Below are 13,647 nucleotides of genomic sequence, written 5' to 3'. Positions count from 1 at the left end.
GTACTATTTTAATTATACATGCTGTTCTTTTGAGCTTTTTTACTTGAAAAGAATAAAAAGATATAAGAAAAAGATTTTTAAAAAGCATGACGTTACCATAAACATTAAGCATCACAAGTGTATCAGCACTTTCTTGAGCACCAAATCAGCATATTACAACTGACTTCTGAAAGATAATGTGACATTGAAGACTGGAGTAAAGGCTGCTGACAATTTAGCTTTGTCATCACAGGAATAAATTACATTTTACATTTTTTTTTAAATATTACTACGGAAAAGAGTTATTTTAAATTGTATTATTACTTTACTATACTACCATTTTACTGTATTTCTGACCAAATGCAGCCTTGGTGAGCAACTCCACTGAATATGTGCAGCACTCTTAAAAATATAAGGTTCTCTATTGGCATGAATGGTTCCATGAAGAATCTTAAACGTCCAGCTGCAAAGCTTTTTTGAGTTTACTGAACTTCAAGAACTAAGTTGTGCCAACTGATTTTTAAAAAGACTGGTAGTTCACCCAACTTAAACCAGCAGTATTAGTGAACTTTTATATATGAATTGGCACAACTTCCCTCCTTTAAAGTTGAATAAACTCAAAATTGCTTTGCAGCTGGTTACCTCAATATTTTAAGTTGACTCAACTTTTTATTTTTTACAGTGCATGGAACCTTTCAAATGTAGAAAAGGTTCTTTCGAGTGGAAAATGATTCTTTAGATTTTTCTTCAAAATGGTTCTCTTAAGAACTGTTCACTGAAAGGTTCTTTGGGAAACCAAAAATGATTCTTCTGTGGCATCACTGCAAAAACATTCCTTTGGAGCCTATTGTTAAGAGGGAGTAGTGTATATTCCCATATATTTATTTTATCAACATTCACTAGCACAGTTTTTTTTTTTTTAAAAAAAATGGACACACACAGATTTTAATTTTGTTTTTATGAGGTCTTTAAGGGTATAAATGACCAGTAGTTTTAAAGCTAAACATATGGTCGTAATATAATAAAAAGTTCTTAACTGCAATATTGCAAGATTAAATGACGTCATATGCATTCTCCGCACCACCATATTCAGGAAACTGACGTCATTGCTTAGCGTCAATGAATATTCTGTCATGTTGGGATTTGCATCACCATTCCATGCACTCTCTCAGTCTATCTTCTCACCTTTAACCTTAATTAGCAAGACAGGAACACAAAGAGAATGGTTAATGCAAAAACGCGAAGCCCTTGTACTAATAATTATTCTAGCGACGTCGTGGAGGGTTTTGGCCCTGTCAATAGCTGTGATGCTCACAGCAAACCTCCTGGACCTGCTGAAGTTCCACAGGCCCAGTGGCACATGTGTGAACATGACACCTCAGTGCCCCGCTGACATCACACCCATGTTTAATCAGGACCCTCTGTGAATTTTGGCACACACACACATTTGCGGGGGCAATGTGCAATAATACAACATACACGCTGATACAGATTGCACCTTTGTTTTGTGTTTTTTAAACTCGAGTTTGGAATAGTGCTCTGCCCAAATTGTGAATCCATATTAGGCTTGGAAATGAACAACATGTTCTATGGAGCCACTAAAGGGACATGGTTAGCCGCTTGCTAGCAATAGCCTGTTACATTACAACACATTAAAAATTCACTCACCACATAAAAAGAGTAAGGAAAAATGACTGATAGGACGACGACGAATGATTTGCAGATCCTGAGGACCACTGACAAACATCTAATTTTGTAAAATGTGTGGTAAGTACTGCAAAGTACAAACGGAGTAGGTGCAATTGCGAATCTTGAAAGTGAAAGTAAAATGCCAGCGCGCATTCAAAAGCGATTTCAACGTCCCGCATAATAATAGTGGTTCTCTGATGCCTGCAGTTTAACGATACAACTGCCATCTAAGATTTATTCCCTTTAGGAGTTCCATAGTAGGCTATGTGTCATTTCCTTTTCGAATACGGTATTCGGATTCGGGCACATCCCTAGTTTGGAATATGTTAGTGATATTCTTAATTTGTAAGTGCACAAACACTTTTTACATTTTCAAATATTTCGCCAAATATTTGAATAGTGTTGCTGTCAAGAAGTAAGATGCTGTTCAACTTTATGCATATTAATGGCAAAAAACATCCAGTCGGCAGCCAATCACTGTGAGGATGAAGGCAATGTTGTGGCATCTGTCATGAGCGTTTCAAAGTCTGCACACAGACAGTGCTGGAGCTTCTTAAATTAAGACTTGTTTTGAGTTATAATGAAATGGAAAGAAGCTGGAAAGCAGGATTATGTGTTCATAATATTTCTTACAATGGAATGGCTTTAATTATGCTTTCTAAGGTTTTGAAAGGATTGTTAATCACGGCTCACATTGACAGCTATTTGTTAAATGAATTGCTTCAGTCGAAAAAAATTAATAAACAATCGATTTAACCTGTAAGCCGCATAACAGCAGCACATCCTGGGATTGTCAGCGCACAGCACGTCCAAGCGAAATTCTGCCTACAACATGTGTGCGCGTTCGCACTTGGGATAAACTAAGGATGATTTAATAGCTCAAATTTCATAACAGCCCTTTATGAAATTAAAATATGACATTTGCCACCTCTTCACACCAGGAGGGCTATCTGTCATATTTATAAGCTGACTCTAGAGACATAAAAATGCTGAACTTAAAATTCAGCAAGCATAGTTAGAGAGCGTTTTTGTCATCCTGTCACAATAGCCTACGTGATTGTCTCTTTAAACATTTGCATCAAAGACTTTGGAGATTTTTGAAGCTTTCATAAAAAAAAAATAAAATAAATAAGGGAAATTACATAAAAACTGAGATTTTTAAATTCATGCTACAGTTGTTTTGGTTAAACACTCTAACAAGCCATGGCATTCAAACTGTTTGTTTACGGTCTGAGTTAAAAATTTCCCTTGCTGTGTGGACACACAAACACACAGACTCTGAGGTTACTTTCTGTCCACACATGCAGTCGCACACTCTTTTCAGGCAGACATGGGGAAGTGCACAATGCACTGAAAAATGCTTGACTTAATACTGCCATCTACAGAAAACCATGGATCTTAGTCATAAAATCTCCCCACAATTCTTCACATTTATTACTCGGAACTGAATGAGGAAAGTAATGTGCATTACTTCATGGCCTTGAAACGATGAGAAGACAAATATGGACGAAGAAATAAAGACTGTATTTCAGCCACACACCGTGGTTAAGCTATGAGGCTGAAGCAAACCATGGCAGCAGTATGTCTGTAAGACTGCATTCTAATATCACAGACAAAAGTATTGCTGATATAAATCAGTTGAATGTTTGCTGGTGAATTTCAGACGAGTCTTTTGGCACTTGGTTCCGCTTATTGTGTCTAGAGTGCTGAAATTCTGCAAGATCATTTAGGACATGGAACTTTTTTTATAGAATTTCTTATAATATACATTTTTTGAAGTGCTTCAGAGTCAGATAATCAAAAGGAAAAAAAAAACACTTTTTAAATAAACTTCTTCAAATAGGTATTAGTTTTACCACAGTAGAAAAAACATGACTAGATAGACAGACAGAAAGACAGACAGATTTAGATAGATAGATAGATAGATATTATTCAAAAATATTTTGGGAAATTAATATTTTTTGATTAATACTAAATCAAAATTTAAGGTTTGAGCCAAATCGTAAATATAATTTGTAATTGTAAATATAATTTGTAATCGTAAATATAAATAATACATATATACACATACTTAAGTTTTCTTGAAAACTGGGTACATAAATAACAATAATAATCTATCTATCTACACTACACTATCTATCTACACTGAAAAAATTATATTTTTATATTATATATTTTATTTTATTATATTATATATTTATTATATTATATTTTATTATGTATTTTATTTTATTATATTTTCTATTTTTATATTATATAAAGACCAACTTTACAAATGTACTCTAATTTGTTACAGCCAATTTTTTTAGTTTTTCAGGTTTGGTTAAAACCTTACATTTGGATTTGGGATTAATCAAAAATATAAATTTTACAAAAATATAAACTACATTCACAAAAAGTAAAAACACATTTTATTATGAAGACTATATACCTTTTATTTTCTTTTGTTACTATTTATTTATTTAGTATTTTAGTATAGTATATAAAAAAAAAATACTATTAAATCCAAATATAGTTTTTGCTTTTGAATAAATCTATCTATCTATCTATCTATCTATCTATCTGTCTGTCTATTTATCTATCTATATAGATATATATATATATATTATATATAATTGTTATTTTTAAAATAAACTGCAACTAAATTTGACAGCCAATGAAAGGAAATCCATAGAAATTTAGCATTTACAATCAAATTTGCTCAGTCATCTTGAATGAAGCTTGATGCTTTTACTGCCCAGATCATTCAGATTCATCATGTTACAGTGCAAAGCACTGGCTCTGTAAGATGGAATATTTCGTCTGTCATGTGAAAGATCCGATGGCAACGTCCGTAAAGTCACACCAGCCTGAGCCTGAGCCCTGCCTGTGGTGCAATACAGCGCAGTGGGGTGTAATGAAAGAGGGTATGTCAATACCAGCATAGGATTTGGCCGGACTAGTCATTTTGTTCTTTGCTGGAGCTCTTTGACTGGCTGTCCAATATGCTGGAGCGAAGCTCTTTATGAAAGGAGTTGTGTCAGAGCAGGCTGCCCTCATTCCTCCTCTGCAGTGTGGTAATGATGCTTTATCACTTTGCCTGTGACAGGCCTGTTTCCCTCTTTTGCTCAGTAATAAAGGTTGGCTGAGCTCCAGAGGGGACCTGCGATGCTGAAGGGATGGACAGATGATGCTCAATGGAATTGAAATTTAACCTAAAGGTATTTTCTCTGATCTGCACTTATGCACTCACGGGTGACCAGGCGCCCACACACACACTCCCAATCTTCCTCCATGGGCCACACTACCATCGATTGGTCATGGATGAGCAGTTTAGCTGGAGGCTGAGACAGGTTTCCAAAGCACAATCACGGCTGGTCATCATTCTGCTGGGCAAGGAAAGAGAGAGAGAGAGAGAGACAGATGGAAAAAGCACGTTTGAGAGAGAAAGAAGCCTCGGAGGGAAGGAGCAGAAGATGAGTGCGGAGCCATGGGACGAGGCTGCCGTTAGATACCTCGCTAATGACTAATGAACCCTCGTTCCTCGCTGATTGAGATTAAGAGGCGCCGGACAGCAAGCCTGCAGGGGTCAGCAATGAGTTAGGTCCCTTTACCTTCTACGACCTCTTTAAAACCATCCGTCTCATCGTCTTACTTTCTCACCCAGTGTCCCTCTTCTCTTCCAGTGAATCACTTAACACCGTCTAAACCCTCCAGAGGCCCACACCACGAGATCCTGAAACTTAGGCCTGTTTCACATTGCATGCTTAAGCAGTATGTAAGTGAATCAGCACATTAACAGCGACAGCAGGCCAAAAGTTCACGCTGGCAGCGTTTCTGCTGCTTACTGAAAATAAAGTGTTTTTAAATTAAAGGGACAGTTCAGCCAAAAATAAAAATTCTTTCTTACATCATGACTTTCTAAACTTGTATGGCTGAATTTCTTCTGTGGAACATAAAAGAAGATATTTTGAAATATGTTGGTAACCAAACAGTTTCAGTTCCTATTGACTTGAACTTACAATAGAAAAATACAATTGAAATCAACATTCTTCAGAATATATTCTGTTGTGTTCTACATAAGAAAGAAGTGCATACACGTTGGGACAATGACAGATCATTATAATAATAATAATAATAATAACAATAATAATAATAATTATTATTATTATTATTATTATTATTATGGCAGCATTTTTATAAATCTAGTACTTTGAAGCACTAAATTTACTACACCTAAAACTGAAATTAAATTAAATGACATTAAAGCTAAATGGAAAAACTAATATAAAAAAAAATTAATTGAAAATTGAAAAAAAATAAAAATAAATAAAACACTATTTAAACATAAAAACATACAGTTGAGGTCAAAAGTTTACATCCCCCTTTCAGAGTCATTAAAAATGTTAATTGTTTTACCAAAATGAGAGGGATCATACAAAATGCATGTTATTGTTTATTTAGTACTGACCTGAATAAGATATTTCACATAAAAGATGTTTACATATAGTCCAAAAGAAAAAATAATAGTTGAATTTATGAAAATGACCCGGTTCAAAAGTTTACATCCCCTTGATTCTTAATACCGTGTTCTTATCCTAATGATCCACAGCTGTGTTTTTTGTTTAGTGATAATTGTTCATGAGTCCCTTGTTTGTCCTGAACAGTTAAACTGCCCGCTGTTCTTCAGGAAAATCCTTCAGATCCCACAAATTATTTGGTTTTCCAGCATTTTTGTGTATCAGAACCCTTTCCAACAATGACTATGATTTGAGGTCTATCTTTTCACACTGAGGACAACTGAGGGACTCATATGCAACTATTACAGAAGGTTCAAACACTCACTGATGTTCCAGAGGGAAAAACCACGCATTAAGAGCTGGGGGTGAAAACTTCTGAACAGAAAGGAGATGTGTACATTTTTCTTATTTTGCCTAAATATCTTTTTTTTATTATTTAGTACTGCCCTTCAGAGGCTACAGAGGATAGTTGCATGTTTCCCAGAGGACAAAATATGTTAAATTTACCCTGATCTTCAAATTCAAAAAGTTTTCACCCCCTGCCTCTTAATGCATTGTGTTTTCTATCTGGAGCATCACTGAGCATTTGAACCTTCTGTAATAGTTGTTCTCAGTGTGAAAAAGATGGATCTTAAAATCATAGTCATTGTTGGAAAGGGTTCAGAGACACAAAAATGCTGGAATACCAGAGAATGATTGTGAAAGGGGGATGTAAACTTTTGACCTCAACTGTAAATACTGAAATAACAGTATTCTGGGTGGACTATCCACCCAAGCATTTTATAAAGCATTTAAAAAAATGATCATCTTGCAGTCAAATTAAAATGAGAAGGTCAATTACATTTGCATTCAAACAGTAAGCAAACTACACATTACAGAATCCAGAACCGAAAATATAGTTATAAATCTAAAATATCTAGATTTAGTCAGGTTTACTGCATAAAAAATGTTAGCTTTGTGTTTGTCACTATGAAACTTGGATCAAACCACAACATTTTTTCAATGGTAGTAGTTTGCTCTATTTTATGTTGCCTTGTAAAAGCCTATATTGCAAAAGATAAATACGTTCATAGTGCATTTTCAACATATTTTCTGCTGAACACTGCAGAAATAAGCTCAGTTCCATATTACACTGCACACACAAGCACTATGAAGGCTGTAACCTGTTAATACTGGTGCCAATATAAATATGTGGCACTTAGTCATTACTAATACAAGAAAATGCAACAAGTCACTCCTTTAATAGTCTCACATATACTATTATCTCGCCCACAATGTAGTATATTCTGCCCAAGAATGTAGTTCAAACAGTAGAGCATGACACTAGCACAACAGAAGAGTTTTCAATGGATACCTTGCAAGTCACTCTGAATAAAATCGTCTGCCAAATGCATACAAGCTAATTTAAATGTTAAAGAACTGCCTGCCTAAACAGGAAAAGTCTTTCTGGATGACGTGTATTACAAACATCCAGAGTTTGTTTTGTTTTTACTGTCATTTTGAGGCGGGTAGATCTGAAATGGTTGATTGCATCAGTGTGGAAAAAATAATAATTTAAATAATTACACAGCAGTGTTAGTCTGTGAATAAAAAAGGAATTAACAGAGAAATACAGGTATGATAACGTAATTCTAGTAGATTTCTAGTTAAATGAATGCATCGTTTTTCCTTCCGAAGCATCAGTAAGCATTTAAACCTTTTGTTATAGTTGCATGAGCCCCTCAGTTGTCCTCAGTGTGAAAAGATGGATCTCAAAATCATAGAGTCATTGTTGGAAAGGGTTCAAATACACAAAAATGCTGAAAAAACAACAAATTTGTGGGACCTGAAGCAGAACAGTGAACAGTTTAACTGTTCAGGACAAACAAAAGACTCATGAACAACAATCACTAAAATAAATAAATACATAAATAAAAACAGCTGTGGATCACTCAGGTAACAACACAGTATTAAGAATCAAGCATATGTAAAAATTTGAACAGGGCCATTTTTATAAAATCAACTATTATTTTCTCTTTTGGACTACATTTACATTTTACGTGAAATATTTTATTCAGGTCAGTACTAAATAAAAAAATACCATGCATTTTGTATGATCCCTCTTTTAGTAAAATAATTAACATTTTGCAGATTCTGCAAGGTGTATGTAAACTTTTGACCTCAACTATATTTCAGTTTTACCTTTAGTCATGTTAGTACTTCAAGTTATTTTACTTTTAGTTGCAATGGGAATATTTGTAATTTCCAATTAAGTTTTCTAAGTTTTTTTTTTTCATTTAATATAAATATTTTTTTTCCAGCTTAACAATAACAACACTGGAAAGTACATAGAAGTAAATCAAATCAAAACCTTCAGGTTTCCATATAGTGTTTGTCAGGTGAGTAGTATGCATCAGACAGTAGGTGAGCGGTCTGTGGGTGTGCCGTCTGAGAATACCGATGCTGAACCCTAACTACTCAGTGCTTTCATGGTCCACTAACCCCCCAAATCGAAACACACCATTTTTTCTTTGACTGACAGAGCTGTGCCAAAGTGAGTCTTTTAAGTTGCTTTGGCAGAGAGCCATTGCCTAACACTTACTTGGATATACACACACAGGCAATGAGGCTGTCTGCGCAATGCCAGCATCATTCTGTCTGTGCGGGCCCACAGTGGCGGTAAGTCACATGTGATAAACCTTTATCCTAACCTTTGACACCACACAAGAACAAGAACAGCCCATTCAAGTCAATGGCCATTTCAAGAACTTGACATTTGACCAGTCTGAGGATTCTGCTCCACACATTCTGTCCTTTCACAGGTTCTGGCCATCAGGATTAGAAACTCATTTTATTCAAGGCTCTTTTACTGCTGGCTTGGTCAATATTGCCTGACAGGGAAGGAAATTCATTCCATTCCATTTGCAGGACTGGAATTATTATGTTTGCTGTTGCTAAATACTCCCGTCACCTCAGGTCGGCATTGTGCCTTCTGGTATGAGGACGAGCAAGAATAGGAATGAAACTAAGACCACCAATTCAAGAAATTCAGAGAATTTGTTCTCCTTTTCATATCATTAATATTTTGATATAAGTCATTAGATTTTATTGAATTTCATAGAATTGTTGACACTTGGACATGGTTAGCCGCTTGATAGCAGTAGCCTGCTACTTTACACAACCTAACAATTTCACTTACCACATGAACAAAGTAAGAAGAGATGACTAACAGGATGATGGCGAATGATCTTTAGATCCTGCCCAGCTAAGAGAAAAGGTTCTAACTTTGGCTATTGTTCTCTAAAGGTTCTCTCAAAGTTATCGAAAAACGTTCTTGCAGTAACGTTACTAGTACGTTTTTTTCAAGGTTATATGTCATTGATAAACAAAAAAACACTAGAATGCAATGTATAATAGTTCACAGAATGTTCCCAGAACGTTAGTTTTTGGTTCCCAAAACGTTATTTTTTATGGTTTGTTTTTGGTTAGCCAGAAAAGTTTTCTTAACATTCCCAGAACGTTAGTTTTTGGTTTGTAGAACATTATTCTAACATTTTTCAAAAATTTCCAGAATGTTAGCTTTTAGTTTGTTATTTTTTATGGTTCGCTTTTGGTTAGCCAGGAATGTTTTCTTAACATTCTTAGAATGTTAGTTTTTGGTTTTTACAATGTTATTGTAACATTCCCCTAACATTAATATAACATTCCCAGAATGTTAGTTTTTAGTTTGTAGAATGTTATTCAAACATTCCCAGAAAGTTAGTTTTCTTTTTTTTTTTTGGAACGTTATTATAATGTTCTCCTAACGTTAATACAACGTCTAAAAAAAGTTTTGAATGTTCTAAGAACCTTCAGCAATAACATTTTATAACTTACTGGGAATGTTAGGGACATTAATACCTTGTTAGATGTTAGAACATTAATATAATGGGGAATGGAACATTCTAGTAATGACCGAGACCGAGAGACCAAAACATTCTAAAAATGTTTTGAATAATGTTTTTAGAACCAAATAAGAACGTTAACACAACATCTAAAAACTGGACATTTTGAACCTTCTGAGAACATTCAAAAATAACATTTTCATAACTCAATGGGAATGTTACGGGAATGTTTTTATAACGTAAAATTGTTAGCTGGGTGAGCAAATCTTGTAAAATCTGTGGTAAGTACTGCAGCTCCGTAGTATAAACAGAGTAGGCGTGATCATGAATCTCGAAAGTGAAAGTAAAAAAACGATCGCGGATTCAAAAGCAATTTCAATGCCCACAGTTTATATACAGCGTAATTACCCAACTATAATTGCAAGAGAAAGCACCGAAATATATATTTTTCCTCCCATCTTGTATTTATTACCTTTATGGGTTTCATGCACGTCATTTCCTTTCCGAATATGGTATTCGGATTTGGGCACATCCTAAAAAGATTTTTTTCTTTTTTGGGCCATAACACAGTATATTTTTAGCTAAAATTATCAGGCTGCCTTGCTGCTGCTTATATCCAAGGGTGATAATGTTCATTTGTCTCAGTGTATATTGATTTGATGGCTGCTTTATTAATATGCAACTGGGGTATTAATTGTGTAAGAGGACTGTTGCCAGGCTGGAATCAATTTGTAATTTATGATGAAACTCCGTGATATCAAATATATTTGTGCGAGCCAGCAAGTGTCTGCATGCGGGGAAAAAAAAAAAGATAAAGACTGTGGAAAAAAGGGGGAGGAAGAAATGAGAGGACAAAGAGGAAAGTAGGAGTGTGAAATAATGGTGCCACAAAAGCTCTCAATGCTTCCAAATACTGTTGATAGTGTTTTTTTGGAAGTTCACAGTTGAGAATGTTATACCTCCGAGTATAGTTAGTGTGAGCAAAACAGATCAATGAACACATACCTTCTCACCTTAATATTTCGATGTACTGACGGAGAAGAAACCATTTTCCTCTGAGAGTATTTGAGTCTGTTTCTTTTACTAACACTGAAAAAGAGAGAAAAAAAAAAAGCATTATTCAATGCTGGACTTTTGATATTATATAGGCTATGAACTGTATATAGCAAATTAACATTTATCTTGAGTCAAGGAGTGAAATAACTATCCCAGACTTCTTACTCCATTGACAATGTGAATCAATACATTCGAACAGCTTTAAAATTTTGTGTGCATTTATGACAACTATGGCTGTCAATGAAGAGGAGTCAATACTTTCTGATGGGCTTTGAACATTTGCACAGTGCAAATGTCTACAAAATGTGGACCTCGCTTTAAGAAGCAAGACAAGACCTTTTTGAGTAAACTCAATTAAATCTGTCCAACTGAAATTACAGAGCTAAGGCAGGAAATCTAAGTTCCAAGACACAATTATATTAGTTTGTGAATACAAATTAACATGTCTTGAAACATAAAGACACTCAACCCAATATTTAAAGCTAAATTAATTTATAAACCTATCCTATTTGAATTTGCTTGTTTAATGAACACAAACACCTTCTTCAGTCAGTCTTTAACTATAAATCCAACATTATAATAATTAAAATGCTGGGTTGAATTGATTAAGTTAGCACAGCTCTGCAAAGCAAAGATCATGCAGTATCTGGAGATAAGAAAGCAAAGCAGACAGAACCATCACTTCAATAGTTTCATATGGACGGCAGACAAACCTCAAAAAACATCATTAAGGAAAAAGATGAGTTCTGAACACCATCATCACACAACAAATAACTAACAGCGATGATAAAACAATGGCAGCAGCATAAATAAAGCCAGTAAACAATAAAAAAACACTATCTGTATCATTTATATGCCACATGCATGCTGAGAACAAGCAAACGATGATGCAGTTCAAATGGAATGGAATGTTTATGGTTTACTGAACACTACAGTATACACTGAATATGATTTTTTCATATATAAAAATGATAAATCTATCAAATATTACACATTATACAATCATAAAAATTATAAAAAGAGCTATATATTATGTATGTTTGTCATATGATCACATCATTGCTGTTTAATATGTGTTTAATTTACCATGTCCAGGTATCGTCTTATAAAGCATGCATCTTATAATTTTGCATGTTTTTATCTCATTTTGCATGAATAAATAACTAAACTAATTAATTACTAAAAGACTTATGAAATGTAATATATCGGTTAAAAATCTAATTAAAATATGTTTATTTAAACTGACAATCATTTCAGTTTAATAATTTAAAAATCATTGTAATCAATTTTGTTTGAAGAAAGACTATTTAACCTGCCATAAATCAAATCCAATGACTAACTATACATTAAACAAGAATAGTAATCAAAGCAGTATCATTTCTTTTATAAAGTACTTCTGATAAAAACTCATACATTTCATTCACACAGAGGAAAATTTTCTTGATAATATGTTCATTATTTTTAGTACATTGACAACATAAAATGCCATTTTGTCTTGGTGTTGTTCTTAACTTCTGGCATTCTGATAAAATAATGAGGCAAGAGAAAGATCCCCAGTGGAAATGAAAGGTCAGATCAAGTGCACTGCATTACGGCATGTGGTATCCCATATGTCCTCTACTGTAAAAGTATGCTCGGTATATCTTAAATAAAATATACTCTAGTGTATTCCATGTATACAGAAAACCTGCTGTACACTGTATACTGCTGAAACAGTAACAACAGTATGGCATATTTCAAAAAGCCTTTGTTCAATATATTTATGTTTTATTTATAGTCCCAGATAGGATGGTTAGAATAACATTGGTTGGATTTTGTTAGTCTATGATGGTTTGTACTGTAAATACTTCATATTCTCTAGTAAATGTGAGGCAAAAAAATTCTGATCTCTGCTTAGTTTTCCAGTGAGAATCACACAAGTTGTCAGTTGCTGTCAGACTGAGCATCTAATTATATGAAGAGTTCAGATGCAAAACCAGCTAAAAGCCATCTTGGTCAAAAATGAGATAATGATACTGAGTGAATGCTTTCGACACATATTATACGTCCGTCAAATACTTTTACTTCAAACTTGCTAAATTTCAGCCTCAGCCCAAACAGAAGTACCAATACTTACATAGAAGCCTATACAAAGTAGCCAGAAATGCTAATTTTAAAGAAAGGCTTTTGCATCTGAACTCTTCATATACATCTCTGCTTTGCATACCTACAGAAATAAACAATTGGTAAAAGCAACATGACTGACAGTAAGAGAACCGGTGTTCATCCATACATATGGGAAGCCAAACACACCGAAAGCGGGACAAAAAAAGCACAATGGGGCGAAACGGCACAAACTAATCTTACCAGCGCTGATCAACTGAAACACTTTGATTAGCCAATGAGCTTGCTGCTCAACATTCAAATATATGACTAGTGCTTGCTGTAGCAGTTCGCGAAGTGTTTCAGAAACTCTTCACCTTCCTCAGCTCCACCTGTATAGATCTGCTACGAGGCGAGGTAGATTCTGAGGTGCATCACCTTCAAAAATAAAAGTAATCCACTGCATCCTCGGTGACTCA

The sequence above is a fragment of the Labeo rohita genome, chromosome 9, assembly GCF_022985175.1.
Source record: "Labeo rohita strain BAU-BD-2019 chromosome 9, IGBB_LRoh.1.0, whole genome shotgun sequence".
NCBI classification, from domain to species: Eukaryota; Metazoa; Chordata; class Actinopteri; order Cypriniformes; family Cyprinidae; genus Labeo; species Labeo rohita.
This window is presented reverse-complemented; position numbering follows the sequence as displayed.